Here is a 14,434-nt window from a genome sequence, read left to right as displayed (position 1 = left end):
TTCCCTGGTGCTGCCTCAGTTGGATCTCCTTCACTTCACAGGGGGGAACCCGAGCAGCGACCCTCCCCAGCTCTAGCCCAACTCCTACTTACCTGCCAGGTGAGATACTATGATCATGAAGGTGCTTCTCCCAGGGCAAGGCTCAACCATTGCACTCTGGGTGTGCTGCTCCTGCGATTTCCCCAAATGTGGGAAACTTGACTGCATAATTTGTGTTTCCCCTCGTCGGCTCTCGTATAATTCAGATCTCTTTGTCTCAGGTCTCTCTCCAGCCTAGTTTGCTGTCTGTTTCCACTTCTCTTTTCTTCAGCCGCTCCCTTCTATACCCTTGTGCACTATCCTGACTTCTCCTCCCGTCTGCTTACTTTGTGCCTTCCAATGCACAATGCAAACTACAGGTAGTGCTGCAGGGCCCACACCCTTTTACTTGCCTTACAGAGCAGCTCTGGAGCTGTTACAGTGCCCAGCTGCTGCAAGAAATCAGCTTGAATGCTTCAGGGGCTGGGGCATAGCCAACATGAGCCCCACACCAAAGGAGGGTGGAGGTGTTTAATGCAAACTAGGGGTCAGCCAAGCGCCGCAAAAGGCCACCATGCCCTGCATGCCCCTTTTCTCTTTTCATATGCAGACGAGGGTTGAAGCCAACTTTGACCCACTGCTTGGATGACATCACCATATGCAAATCCATCTGCGGCAGGCCATCCCCCAGGAATGCTTGCACTAGTTGTTGCATTTGGTTTGTTGTTTGGGGGTGCTTCAGTATTAGGCAGCCTTCTGCCCTCCCATGTTCATCTGAAAATATATGTTCTCCCTGCAGTTGTTGTCCCAAGATGAGAGTTCCCTTGTGCTGCCTCAGTTGAATCTCCTTTACTTGACAGAGATGTGCATGAGCAGCGGCCCTCCCCAGCCCTATTCCAAATCATACTTATTTTGCATAGGAGATACCATGGTCATGAAGATTTTTCTCCCAGGGTGAGGTTCATTCATTGCATTTTGGGTATGCTGACCCCTGTGATTTCCCCAAATGTGGGAAACTCGACTGCATTATTTGTGGTAGTGGGAGACTGTGTTTGTGCTTTCCTCTGGTCAGCTCTGGTAAAAGTCAGATTTCTTTGTCTCAGATTTTCCTTTAGCCTTGTTCTTCTTTCGAGAGTTCCCTTGTGCTGCCTCAGTTGGATCTCCTTCACTTTACAGGGGGGTACCCGAGCAGCGACCCTCCCCAGCTCTAGCCCAACTCCTACTTACCTGCCAGGTGAGATACTATGATCATGAAGGTGCTTCTCCCAGGGCAAGGCTCACCCATTGTACTCTGGGTGTGCTGCTCCTGCGATTTCCCCAAATGTGGGAAACTTGACTGCATAATTTGTGTTTCCCCTGGTCGGCTCTCGTATAATTCAGATCTCTTTGTCTCAGGTCTCTCTCCAGCCTAGTTTGCTGTCTGTTTCCACTTCTCTTTTCTTCAGCCGCTCCCTTCTATACCCTTGTGCACTATCCTGACTTCTCCTCCCGTCTGCTTACTTTGTGCCTTCCAATGCACAATGCAAACTACAGGTAGTGCTGCAGGGCCCACACCCTTTTACTTGCCTTACAGAGCAGCTCTGGAGCTGTTACAGTGCCCAGCTGCTGCAAGAAATCAGCTTGAATGCTTCAGGGGCTGGGGCATAGCCAACATGAGCCCCACACCGAAGGAGGGTGGAGGTGTTTAATGCAAACTAGGGGTCAGACAAGCGCCGCAAAAGGCCACCATGCCCTGCACGCCCCTTTTCTGTTTTCATATGCAGACGAGGGTTGAAGCCAACTTTGACCCACTGCTTGGATGACATTACCATATGCAAATCCGTCTTCTGCAGAACTTCCCCCAGGAATGCTTGCACTAGTTGTTGCATTTGGTTTGTTGTTTGGGGGTGCTTCAGTATTAGGCAGCCTTCTGCCCTCCCATGTTCATCTGAAAATATGTGTTCTCCCTGCAGTTGTTGTCCCCAGATGAGAGTTACCTTGTGCTGCCTCAGTTGAATCTCCTTAACTTGACAGAGATGTGCCTGAGCAGCGGCCCTCCCCAGCTCTATCCCAAATCATACTTATTTTGCATAGGAGATACCATGGTCATGAAGATTATTCTCCCAGGGTGAGGTTCATTCATTGCATTCTGGGTATGCTGACCCCTGTGATTTCCCCAAATGTGGGAAACTCGACTGCTTTATTTGTGGTAGTGGGGGACTGTGTTTGTGTTTTCCTCTGGTCAGCTCTGGTAAAAGTCAGATTTCTTTGTTTCAGATCTTCCTCTAGCCTTGTTCTTCTTTCGAGAGTTCCCTTGTGCTGCCTCAGTTGGATCTCCTTCACTTGACAGGGGGGTGCCCAAGCAGAGACCCTCCCCAGCTCTAGCCCAACTCCTACTTACCTGCCAGGTGAGATACTATGATCATGAAGGTGTTTCTCCCAGGGCAAGGCTCACCCATTGCACTCTGGGTGTGCTGCCCCTGCGATTTCCCCAAATGTGGGAAACTTAACTGCATAATTTGTGTTTCCCCTGGTCGGCTCTCGTATAATTCAGATCTCTTTGTCTCAGGTCTCTCTCCAACCTAGTTTGCTGTCTGTTTCCACTTCTCTTTTCTTCAGCCGCTCCCTTCTATACCCTTGTGCACTATCCTGACTTCTCCTCCCGTCTGCTTACTTTGTGCCTTCCAATGCACAATGCAAACTACAGGTAGTGCTGCAGGGCCCACACCCTTTTACTTGCCTTACAGAGCAGCTCTGGAGATGTTACAGTGCCCAGCTGCTGCAAGAAATCTGCTTGAATGCTTCAGGGGATGGGGCTTGGCCAACATGAGCCCCACACCAAAGGAGGGTGGAGGTGTTTAATGCGAACTAGGGGTCATCCAAGCACCGCAAAAGGCCGCCATGCCCTGCACGCTCCTTTTCTCTTTTCATATGCAGATGAGGGTTGAAGCCAACTTTGACCCACTGCTTGGATGACATCACTGTATGCAAATCCGTCTTCTGCAGAACTTCCCCCAGGAATGCTTGCACTAGTTGTTGCATTTGGTTTGTTGTTTGGGGGTGCTTCAGTTTTAGGCAGCCTTCTGCCCTCCCATGTTCATCTGAAAATATGTGTTCTCCCTGCAGTTGTTGTCCCCAGATGAGAGTTCCCTTGTGCTGCCTCAGTTGAATCTCCTTTACTTGACAGAGATGTGCATGAGCAGCGGCCCTCCCCAGCCCTATTCCAAATCATACTTATTTTGCATAGGAGATACCATGGTCATGAAGATTGTTCTCCCAGGGTGAGGTTCATTCATTGCATTTTGGGTATGCTGACCCCTGTGATTTCCCCAAATGTGGGAAACTTGACTGCATTATTTGTGGTAGTGGGGGACTGTGTTTGTGCTTTCCTCTGGTCAGCTCTGGTAAAAGTCAGATTTCTTTGTCTCAGATTTTCCTCTAGCCTTGTTCTTCTTTCGAGAATTCCCTTGTGCTGCCTCAGTTGGATCTCCTTCACTTGACAGGGGGGTGCCCGAGCAGCGACCCTCCCCAGCTCAAGCCCAACTCCTACTTACCTGCCAAGTGAGATACTATGATCAGGAAGGTGCTTCTACCAGGGCAAGGCTCACCCATTGCACTCTGGGTGTGCTGCTCCTACGATTTCCCCAAATGTGGGAAACTTGACTGCATAATTTGTGTTTCCTCTGGTCGGCTACTCGTATAATTCAGATCTCTTTGTCTCAGGTCTCTCTCCAGCCTAGTTTGCTGTCTGTTTCCACTTCTCTTTTCTTGAGCCCCTGCCTTCTATGCCCTTGTGCACTCTCCTGACTTCTCCTGTCTGCTTACTTTGTGCCTTCCAACGCACAATGCAAACTACAGGTAGTGCTGCAGGGCCAACACCCTTTTACTTGCTTTACAGAGCAGCTCTGGAGCTGTTACAGTGCCCAGCTGCTGCAAGAAATCAGCTTGAATGCTTCAGGGGCTGGGGCATAGCCAACATGAGCTCCACACCGAAGGAGGGTGGAGGTGTTTAATGCGAACTAGGGGTCATCCAAGCGCCGCAAAAGACCGCCATGCCCTGCACACCCCTTTTTTCTTTTCATATGCAGACGAGGGTTGAAGCCAACTTTGACCCACTGCTTGGATGACATCACCATATGCAAATCCATCTGCTGCAGGCCTTCCCCCAGGAATGCTTGCACTAGTAGTTGCATTTGGTTTGTTGTTTGGGGGTGCTTCAGTTTTAGGCAGCCTTCTGCCCTCCCATGTTCATCTGAAAATATGTGTTCTCCCTGCAGTTGTTGTCCCCAGATGAGAGTTCCCTTGTGCTGCCTCAGTTGAATCTCCTTTACTTGACAGAGATGTGCCTGAGCAGCGGCCCTCCCCAGCCCTATCCCAAATCATACTTATTTTGCATAGGAGATACCATGGTCATGAAGATTGTTCTCCCATGGTGAGGTTCATTCATTGCATTCTGGGTATGCTGACCCCTGTGATTTCCCCAAATGTGGGAAACTCGACTGCATTATTTGTGGTAGTGGGGGACTGTGTTTGTGCTTTCCTCTGGTCAGCTCTGGTAAAAGTCAGATTTCTTTGTCTCAGATCTTCCTCTAGCCTTGTTCTTCTTTCGAGAGTTCCCTTGTGCTGCCTCAGTTGGATCTCCTTCACTTGACAGGGGGTGCCCAAGCAGCAATCCTCCACAGCTCTAGCCCAACTCCTACTTACCTGCCAGGTGAGATACTATGATCTTCACTGTTAGGGCAATCAGGATGTGGAATTCCCTGCCAGGGAAGGTGGTAATGGTGGACTCTGTAATTGGATTTAAAAAAGGAATGGATACATTTCTGAATGAAAAAGCTATCCAAGGTTATAATACTTAAAATATCAACATGGTTAATCCGGGGGTAACATGAGTTGTAGTAGTTAACTAGTCATAAAACATTATTCAGCAAGTATGTAGAATCATCACAACTTAAAACAGGTTGAACACGATGGGCAATTTGCCTCTTTTCAACCTCAAAAACTATATTACTATATGTTACTATATTACTATGTTACTGTAGTATACAGAACACCACAATGTAATGAGCAGTGATAGTGAGCACTGATGAGGATACTAGAACTGACACTGAGCAGCAAGATGCAGCACTGGACTATTAGTAATGTACTGTAGTATGCTGAGCACCACAATGCAGCACAAGACAATGAGCAGTGATACTGAGCACTGATGAGGATACTACTGAGAACTGACACTGAGCAGGAGAGACACACTACTAGTATTACTGAGCAGCAATAAGTAACCACTGATACTGAGCACTGATATTGAGATTTCCACTGAGAGAACATAGCCACGTCCTCTCCACTCTCTCTTCAATGCACGAGTAAAAATGGCGGCAACACGCAGCTCTTTATATGAAATCCGAATCTCGCGAGAATCCGACAGCGGGATGATGACATTTTCCCTTGTTCAGGTTTTCCGAGTCAGGCGGGAACAACCGAGCCTGCCTCGGACCAGTGTAAACCACGTGGAGTTCGTGGGGAATTCGGTTCTCGGAGAACCGAACCCGCTCCTCTCTACCTTATACCCATCAATTTTTTTATTTTCAATCTAAGCCCCTGCAGTTTTCTGTAAGCATCTGCTTCGCTATGATGATCAACAAGTCACAAGGGCAAACACTCAGGGCTTGAGGCGTAGATCTTAGGACCAGCTGCTACAAGCATGGCAGAGGTGTCACTATCACTGGTGACACCCAGAGAGGTGGCGAAGGAGATTGTAATGCAGTGCACGCAGATAAGCAGCGCAATGGTAAAAAGGAGGCATGGTTTCATAGGTAGGGGCGTGGCCTGGTGGCCTGAATCTACATTTTGTTGCTCCGGGTGTCCCGGGGGTTGGGGGCTGCACCCGGGGACTAGTGTGTGAGCGGTGCTGGCTCCTGCACAGTGACAGGACATGGCCACCCAGCATGACGCCTCCCTTCTTGACCATGCTGTAATTGCAGTCGCACTGCAGTTCAGCGTGATCATAAAAAATGGTGTAGCCTTCTGCTGGTGCAGACTGTATGTGCGCGCAGGAAGCCGCCACCATTTTTGTGATCACAGCGGCTGAATGTGATGTCATACAGCCGCTGTGACCACGCCCCCTGTGTCTCCTCCGTTGCAGACCCCATTTTGAAGCCTTGCCCCCGCACCGCTCCATCCCTGACTTGGAAATGGAGTGTTGCTGACCCCCCTCTCCCCCCCTGCCCCGATTGACAGGCAGAGGCGATCGCATTCTCTGCGGGGTGCCGCAGAAAATGCAGGCACATGCGTATGCTCTTAGCAATTTTTGCAGTTGGATCGCTTATTGTGATTGCAACCCAACCTGAATCAGGCCCTATTACCTATCACAATGCGCTGCAGGCAGTACAAAATTGGTTTAATATGGGAGAAAAACCCCCAGACCTGTGCTCCTTAACTGTACCTGATGGCTTGTGGAGCGGCTGCCCAGTAATCAGTGTCCACGCCAGTGCGCACACGGTCCACCCCCTACGGCCACGCTCCCCCTCATCAGCGGCCTCGTGATCCGGAAGGGCGGTGTGTGTGTGACTGACCTTAGGAAGAAACCGGAGCCTCCGCTGCAGTGATCCAGCAACCAGGGCACGGGAGTATACAGCGCCGCTGGGAGTGATGAAGCTGCAGTAAAGATGTCTATTAGACCTAGCCTGCTGCAGCCCTTGTAGATTCTCATAAAAAAAGTTCTTATTTTCTTGTCAAAATTAATAGCTAAGAATAGGCTGCCTGAGGCAGGCCCCTGTTAAGTGGCCTGCTACTGAAGGCACCAACTACAAACTGAGCTCCCTGTTCATGGAAGCGGGGTTATAGAGGAGAATGCGCTGAGCATCTTGGGAACAGTCAAAAGCTTTGAGCCGGTTGGTGCCTCAGATCAAGATCCTACTCTACACCCCAATGTGAATCCTTGTGGAGTCCAGTGTACCCCACAGAAGAAATTAATGTGTCACACCCATTGGCAGCAACCTTAGAATAGCTGCTGACGGGCACAATTGAGAAAGGAAGGGGGGGGGGGACATTTGAATCCAGCACATAGATGCAATTCAAATATGTAATTTGAACCTTCCTATTTTAAAATATAATGGATGAACCTCACCCTGTGAGAACAATCTTCATGATATAGAGATCTCATATGCAAAATAAGTATGAGTTGGGATAGGGCTGGGGAGGGTGGCTGCTCGGGCAAGCCCCTCCCCCGTCAAGTTAAGGAGATTCAACTGAGGAGGCACAAGGGAACTCTCGTCTGGGGACAACAACTGCAGGGAGACCACATCTTTTCAGATGAACATGGGAGGGCGGAAGGCTGCCTAATACTGAAGCACCATCAAATATCAAACCATATGCAATAACTAGTACAAGCATTCCTGGGGGAAGGTCTGCAGGAGACGAATTTGCATACGGTGATGTCATCCAAGCAGTGGGCCAAACTTGGCTGGAACCCTCATCTGCATATGAAAAGAGAAAAGGGTTATGCAGGGCATGGCGGCCTTTTGCGGCGCTTGGATGACCCCTAGTTCGCATTAAACACCTCCACCCTCCTTCGGTGTGGGGCTCATGTTGGCTATGCCCCAGCCCCTGAAGCATTCAAGCTGATTTCTTGCAGCAGCTGGGCACTGTAACAGCTCCAGAGCTGCTCTGTAAGGCAAATAAAAGGGTGTGGGCCCTGCAGCACTACCTGTAGTTCGCATTGTGCGTTGGAAGGCACAAAGTAAGCAGACGGGAGAAGTCAGGATAGTGCGCAAGGGCATAGAAGGGAGCGGCTCAAGAAAAGAGAAGTGGAAACAGACAGCAAACTAGGCTGGAGAGAGACCTGAGACAAAGAGATCTGAATTATACGAGAGTCGACCAGAAGACGGATTTGCATACGGTGATGTCATCCAAGCAGTGGGCCAAAGTTGGCTGGAACCCTCATCTGCATATGAAAAGAGAAAAGGGGCATGCAGGGCATGGCGGCCTTTTGCGGTGCTTGGATGACCCCTAGTTCGCATTAAACACCCCCACCCTCCTTTGGTGTGGGGCTCATGTTGGCCATGCCCCATCCCCTGAAGCATTCAAGCTGATTTCTTGCAGCAGCTGGGCACTGTAACAGCTCCAGAGCTGTTCTGTAAGGCAAGTAAAAGGGTGTGGGCCCTGCAGCACCACCTGTAGTTCGCATTGTGCGTTGGAAGGCACAAAGTAAGCAGACGGGAGGAGAAGTCAGGACAGGATAGTGCGCAAGGGCATCCTTTTCTCTTAGTCCGTAGAGGATGCTGGGGTCACATTAAGAACCATGGGGTATAGACGGGATCCGCAAGAGACATGGGCACTTTAATACTTTCAAAGGGTGTGAACTGGCTCCTCCCTCTATGCCCCTCCTCCAGACTCCAGTTATAGGAACTGTGCCCAGGGAGACGGACATTTCGAGGAAAGGATTTATTGTTAAACTAAGGTGAGCATCTTACCAGCTCACACCTTAAGCATGCCGCAGAACGTGGCATTCAACAGAACACAAGCCAACGGCATGAACAATTGCAGCAAAAAGCTGACCAGAACCATAACACAACATGTGTATAACCACAAGTAATAACTGCAGACACAGTATGGACTGGGACGGGTGCCCAGCATCCTCTACGGACTAAGAGAAAAGGATTTACCGGTAGGTATTAAAATCCTATTTTCTCATACGACCTAGAGGATGCTGGGGTCACATTAAGAACCATGGGGTTATACCAAAGCTCTTGAACGGGTGGGAGAGTGCGTACGACTCTGCAGCACCGAATGACCCAACTTGAGGTTATCATCAGCCAAGGTATCAAACTTGTAAAACTTAGCAAAAGTGTTTACTAAATAGCTGCTCGGCAAAGTTGCAATGCCGAGACTCCCCGACCAGCTGCCCAGGATGAACCCACCTTTCTAGTAGAATGGGTCTTCACCTAATTCAGTAACGGCAATCCTGCCGTGGATTGAGCATGCTGAATCTTACCACAGATCCAGCGCATAATGGTCTACATGGAAGCAGGACACCCAATCCTGTTGGGAGCATACAGGACAAACAGAGCCTCTGTTTTCCTAATCTGAACCGTTCTGGTGACATAAATTTTCAAAGTTCTGACCACAGCCAGAGACTTTGACTTAACGAAGGTGTCAGTGGCCAAAGGCACCATGTGGAAAGATGAACCACCTTCGGCAGAAATTGTTGATGTGTCCTTAATTCTGCTCTATCTTCATGAAAGATCAAATAAAGGCTCTTGTGATACTGCATGGTTTGTACTGTTTTCCATGTGCTCCCAGATCTTTCAAGCAAGTAGCATGGTCAAGAAAGTTCTGTTTGAAAAGAAACAAACATTTACTGTCATTGTTATGCAAATAAACTTACATTAAAGCTAACAAGAAAGCACACTCGTTCTGTCTTTAAACTGATAAAAGAAACCCCAATAATATGGGCATACCTCCCAACTTTGTCGGCTCGCATAGAGGGACACACGCGCGGCGAAGTCGCGCGCGCTCCCAAAAAGGGCGTGGCCTAAGTAAAAGGGGGTGTGGCTTCGCGGGAGGACCCGCGATCGCGAGTCACGCCCCCGTTTTCGGCACTGAGGGGGCATGCCCAGCGCTCTGTGAGCCGCTGGCATGCCACCTCTCCCTCTGACTTCAGTGAATAGACGCTGTGCGCATGCGCACAGCGTCTATTCACCGCTGCTCTGCTAAGCAGGGCAGCGACAGACAGAGCCTCCCAATTGTCCTCCCCACCGCGGGACACTGCGGCCCGCAGGTGGGACAGCGGGACAGTCCCCAAAAAACGGGACTGTCCCGCGAAAATCGGGACAGTTGGGAGGTATGATATGGGGCATGCAAAAATTGAGATAAAACTCAGTTTTGCTCCTCTCCACGGAAATCTTTAATAAAAGGCGAAATATTTGTTAGTTCTGAAGAGAAACCAGAGCATGACCAAGATTCCACCTGTCGCCTGAGTGCCATGCCAGCAGTTCTCATTCAGCCAGGGCCGGCGCTACCACTAGGCAGCTTTAGGCAGCTGCCTATGGGCGGCGACCACTGGAGGGCGGCACTGCTTAGTGAACGAAAGTGAAAGAGAACACTTTTTTATCATGTGCCTCAGCAGAAACAGAGGAGCTGCTCGTGTGCGCCCAACACGTCTGTCTGACTCTGCCTTCAAAAGTGAGTTGACTGACTGTGTGCCTACTTCTGCAACCCTGCCGTGCCGCCGCCCCCCCACCTCTGCGATCATAACACATTCCACTATGTTATGTGGGCTATGTGCAGCCTGCTGCTGCCTGTGCTCCTGAGTCCGGGGTCCCGGGTCCCACAGTATCAGCCTATCACTGACTACCCGCCGCTCCCCCACGCGATGGTCTCCCGCGTCCCCCCCCATCACCCCTGCATTTGGGCACAGGGCACATGAAGGAGAGTCACCCGCTGGCCTGGTCCGCTCCGCATCACTGACTACCCGCCGCTCCCCCACGCGATGGTCTCCCGCGCCGCGTCCCCCCCCCCATCACCCCTGCATTTGGGCACAGGGCACATGAAGGAGAGTCACCCGCTGGCCTGGTCCGCACTGCTGCCGCATCGGGCGCCGCCTCTCCCTACAATCCAGTGCAAATTGTTATCCGCGCTACCCCCCCAATCCCGCGACCGGCTCCCGCATCAGTACCTGCTGCTGCCTCTTTTTGTGACAAGCGCCCCCACAGCTATTAGGCTCCCGCTGCACACCCCCCCCCCCTCCCCTCCTGTTAGCTTTAATGTAAGTTTATTTGCATAACAATGACAGTAAATGTTTGTTTCTTTTCAAACAGAACTTTCTTGACCATGCTACTTGCTTGAAAGATCTGGGAGCACATGGAATACAGTACAAACCATGCTTATAGCAAGGAGAAGCCAGGTGAGAAATCTGCTTTCATTCAAATTGGGCGCTCACTTTGATCTGAATGAGGACTGCTGGCACAGCACTCAGGCGACAGGTGGAATCTTGGTCATGCTCTGGTTTCTCTTCAGAACGAACAAATCTTTCGCCTTTTATTAAAGATTATCCGTGGAGAGGAGCAAAACTGAGTTTTATCTCAATTTTTGCATGCCCCATATTATTGGGGTTTCTTTTATCAGTTTAAAGACAGAACGAGTGTGCTTTCTTGTTAGCTTTAATGTAAGTTTATTTGCATAACAATGACAATAAATGTCTGTTTCTTTTCAAGCAGAACTTTCTTGACCATACTAATTGCTTGAAAGATCTGGGAGCACATGGAAAAGAGTACAAACCATGTTTATAGCAAGGGGAAGCCTGGTGACAAATCTGCTTTCTTTCTTTCAAATTGGGTGCTCACTTTGAGCTGAATGAGGACTGCTGGCATGGCACTCAGGCGACAGGTGGAATCTTGGTCATGCTCTGGTTTCTCTTCAGAACGAACAAATCTTTCGCCTTTTACTAAAGATTTCCGTGGAGAGGAGCAAAACTGAGTTTTATCTCAATTTTTGCATGCCCCATCTTATTGGGGTTTTATTTTATCTGTTTAAAGATAGAACGAGTGTGCTTTAATGTAAGCTCATTTGCATAGAAATTACAGTAAATGTTTGTTTCTTTTCAAACAGAACTTTCTTGACCACACTAATTGCTTGAAAGATCTGGGAGCACATGGAAAAGAGTACAAACCATGTTTATAGCAAGGGGAAGCCTGGTGAGAAATCTGCTTTCTTTCATTCAAATTGGGTGCTCACTTTCAGCTGAATGAGAACTGCTGGCATGGCACTCAGGCGACAGGTGGAATCTTGGTCATGCTCTGGTTTCTCTTCAGAACTAACAAATATTTCGCCTTTTATTAAAGATTTCCGTGGAGAGGAGCAAAACTGAGTTTTATCTCAATTTTTGCATGCCCCATATCATACCTCCCAACTGTCCCGATTTTCGCGGGACAGTCCCGTTTTTTGGGGACTGTCCCGCTGTCCCACCTGCGGGCCGCAGTGTCCCGCGGTGGGGAGGACAATTGGGAGGCTCTGTCTGTCGCTGCCCTGCTTAGCAGAGCAGCGGTGAATAGACGCTGTGCGCATGCGCACAGCGTCTATTCACTGAAGTCAGAGGGAGAGGTGGCATGCCAGCGGCTCACAAAGCGCTGGGCATGCCCCCTCAGTGCCGAAAACGGGGGCGTGACTCGCGATCGCGGGTCCTCCCGCGAAGCCACGCCCCCTTTTACTTAGGCCACGCCCTTTTGGGAGCGCGCGCGACTTCGCCGCGCGTGTGTCCCTCTTTGCGAGCCGACAAAGTTGGGAGGTATGCCCATATTATTGGGGTTTCTTTTATCAGTTTAAAGACAGAACGAGTGTGCTTTCTTGTTAGCTTTAATGTAAGTTTATTTGCATAACAATGACAGTAAATGTTTGTTTCTTTTCAAACAGAACTTTCTTGACCATGCTACTTGCTTGAAAGATCTGGGAGCACATGGAAAACAGTACAAACCATGCAGTATCACAAGAGCCTTTATTTGATCTTTCATGAAGATAGAGCAGAATTGAGGACACGTCAACAATTTCTGCCGAAGGTGGTTCATCTTTCCACATGGTGCCTTTGGCCACTGACACCTTCGTTGAGTCAAAGTCTCTGGCTGTGGTCAGAACTTTGAAAATTTATGTCACCAGAACGGTTCAGATTAGGAAAACAGAGGCTCTGTTTGTCCTGTATGCTCCCAACAGGATTGGGTGTCCTGCTTCCATGCAGACCATTATGCGCTGGATCTGTGGTAAGATTCAGCATGCTCATTCCACGGCAGGATTGCCGTTACTGATTTAGGTGAAGACCCATTCTACTAGAAAGGTGGGTTCATCCTGGGCAGCTGGTCGGGGAGTCTCGGCATTGCAACTTTGCCGAGCAGCTATTTAGTAAACACTTTTGCTAAGTTTTACAAGTTTGATACCTTGGCCGATGATAACCTCAAGTTGGGTCATTCGGTGCTGCAGAGTCGTACGCACTCTTCCACCCGTTCAAGAGCTTTGGTATAACCCCATGGTTCTTAATGTGACCCCAGCATCCTCTAGGTCGTATGAGAAAATAGGATTTTAATACCTACCGGTAAATCCTTTTCTCTTAGTCTGTAGAGGATGCTGGGCACCCGTCCCAGTCCATACTGTGTCTGCATTTATTACTTGTGGTTATACACATGTTGTGTTATGGTTCTGGTCAGCTTTTTGCTGCAATTGTTCATGCCGTTGGCTTGTGTTCTGTTGAATGCCATGTTCTGCGGCATGCTTAAGGTGTGAGCTGGTAAGATGCTCACCTTAGTTTAACAATAAATCCTTTCCTCGAAATGTCCGTCTCCCTGGGCACAGTTCCTATAACTGGAGTCTGGAGGAGGGGCATAGAGGGAGGAGCCAGTTCACACCCTTTGATAGTCTTAAAGTGCCCATGTCTCTTGCGGATCCCGTCTATACCCCATGGTTCTTAATGTGACCCCAGCATCCTCTACGGACTAAGAGAAAAGGATGCCCTTGCGCACTATCCTGACTTCTCCTCCCGTCTGCTTACTTTGTGCCTTCCAACGCACAATGCAAACTACAGGTGGTGCTGCAGGGCCCACACCCTTTTACTTGCCTTACAGAACAGCTCTGGAGCTGTTACAGTGCCCAGCTGCTGCCAGAAATCAGCTTGAATGCTTCAGGGGATGGGGCATGGCCAACATGAGCCCCACACCAAAGGAGGGTGGGGGTGTTTAATGAGAACTAGGGGTCATCCAAGCACTGCAAAAGGCCGCCATGCCCTGCACGCCCCTTTTCTCTTTTCATATGCAGATGAGGGTTCCAGCCAACTTTGGCCCACTGCTTGGATAACATCACTGTATGCAAATCCGTCTGCTGCAGACCTTCCCCCAGGAATGCTTGTACTAGATGTTGCATATGGTTTGATATTTGATGGTGCTTCAGTATTAGGCAGCCTTCCGCCCTCCCATGTTCATCTGAAAAGATGTGGTCTCCCTGCAGTTGTTGTCCCCAGACGAGAGTTCCCTTGTGCTTCCTCAGTTGAATCTCCTTAACTTGACGGGGGAGGGGCTGCCCGAGCAGCCACCCTCCCCAGCCCTATCCCAACTCATACTTATTTTGCATATGAGATCTCTTGATCATGAAGATTGTTCTCACAGGGTGAGGTTCATCCATTATATTTTAAAATAGGAAGGTACAAATTACATATTTGAATTGCATTTATGTGCTGGATTCAAATGTCCCCCCCCCCCCCCTTCCATTCTCAATTGTGCCCGTCAGCAGCTATTCTAAGGTTGCTGCCAATGGGTGTGACACATTAATTTCTTCTGTGGGGTACACTGGACTCCACAAGGATTCACATTGGGGTGTAGAGTAGGATCTTGATCTGAGGCACCAACCGGCTCAAAGCTTTTGACTGTTCCCAAGATGCTCAGTGCATTCTCCTCTATAACCCCGC

The 14,434-nt window shown here is 49.5% G+C and overlaps 11 non-coding genes and 1 pseudogene across 11 annotated transcripts; 11 read left to right on the top strand and 1 right to left on the bottom strand.

The window, feature by feature from the left end:
- The first annotated feature begins 84 nt into the window (after positions 1 to 84).
- Positions 85 to 220, top strand: LOC134982993 (U1 spliceosomal RNA; annotated as a pseudogene).
- Positions 221 to 921: 701 nt separating this feature from the next.
- LOC134982631 (U1 spliceosomal RNA) lies at positions 922 to 1,085 on the top strand. The gene has a single exon (XR_010191309.1). It is a non-coding gene; the product is annotated as a U1 spliceosomal RNA (small nuclear RNA).
- Positions 1,086 to 1,237: 152 nt separating this feature from the next.
- Positions 1,238 to 1,400, top strand: LOC134982891 (U1 spliceosomal RNA). The gene has a single exon (XR_010191521.1). It is a non-coding gene; the product is annotated as a U1 spliceosomal RNA (small nuclear RNA).
- A 674-nt stretch (positions 1,401 to 2,074) lies between these two features.
- LOC134982651 (U1 spliceosomal RNA) lies at positions 2,075 to 2,238 on the top strand. The gene has a single exon (XR_010191327.1). It is a non-coding gene; the product is annotated as a U1 spliceosomal RNA (small nuclear RNA).
- A 152-nt stretch (positions 2,239 to 2,390) lies between these two features.
- LOC134982946 (U1 spliceosomal RNA) lies at positions 2,391 to 2,553 on the top strand. Its single transcript, XR_010191571.1, has one exon. It is a non-coding gene; the product is annotated as a U1 spliceosomal RNA (small nuclear RNA).
- Positions 2,554 to 3,227: 674 nt separating this feature from the next.
- On the top strand, positions 3,228 to 3,391 carry LOC134982534 (U1 spliceosomal RNA). The gene has a single exon (XR_010191221.1). It is a non-coding gene; the product is annotated as a U1 spliceosomal RNA (small nuclear RNA).
- A 152-nt stretch (positions 3,392 to 3,543) lies between these two features.
- Positions 3,544 to 3,707, top strand: LOC134982265 (U1 spliceosomal RNA). Its single transcript, XR_010191000.1, has one exon. It is a non-coding gene; the product is annotated as a U1 spliceosomal RNA (small nuclear RNA).
- A 671-nt stretch (positions 3,708 to 4,378) lies between these two features.
- Positions 4,379 to 4,542, top strand: LOC134982607 (U1 spliceosomal RNA). Its single transcript, XR_010191288.1, has one exon. It is a non-coding gene; the product is annotated as a U1 spliceosomal RNA (small nuclear RNA).
- Positions 4,543 to 9,833: 5,291 nt separating this feature from the next.
- On the bottom strand, positions 9,834 to 9,946 carry LOC134982462 (U5 spliceosomal RNA). The gene has a single exon (XR_010191156.1). It is a non-coding gene; the product is annotated as a U5 spliceosomal RNA (small nuclear RNA).
- Positions 9,947 to 10,990: 1,044 nt separating this feature from the next.
- LOC134982441 (U5 spliceosomal RNA) lies at positions 10,991 to 11,107 on the top strand. Its single transcript, XR_010191137.1, has one exon. It is a non-coding gene; the product is annotated as a U5 spliceosomal RNA (small nuclear RNA).
- A 286-nt stretch (positions 11,108 to 11,393) lies between these two features.
- LOC134982346 (U5 spliceosomal RNA) lies at positions 11,394 to 11,509 on the top strand. The gene has a single exon (XR_010191050.1). It is a non-coding gene; the product is annotated as a U5 spliceosomal RNA (small nuclear RNA).
- Positions 11,510 to 11,784: 275 nt separating this feature from the next.
- Positions 11,785 to 11,897, top strand: LOC134982461 (U5 spliceosomal RNA). The gene has a single exon (XR_010191155.1). It is a non-coding gene; the product is annotated as a U5 spliceosomal RNA (small nuclear RNA).
- The last annotated feature ends 2,537 nt before the right edge of the window (positions 11,898 to 14,434 follow it).

The sequence above is a fragment of the Pseudophryne corroboree genome, assembly GCF_028390025.1.
Source record: "Pseudophryne corroboree isolate aPseCor3 chromosome 12 unlocalized genomic scaffold, aPseCor3.hap2 SUPER_12_unloc_1, whole genome shotgun sequence".
Classification (NCBI taxonomy): Eukaryota; Metazoa; Chordata; class Amphibia; order Anura; family Myobatrachidae; genus Pseudophryne; species Pseudophryne corroboree.
This window is presented reverse-complemented; position numbering and strand designations above follow the sequence as displayed.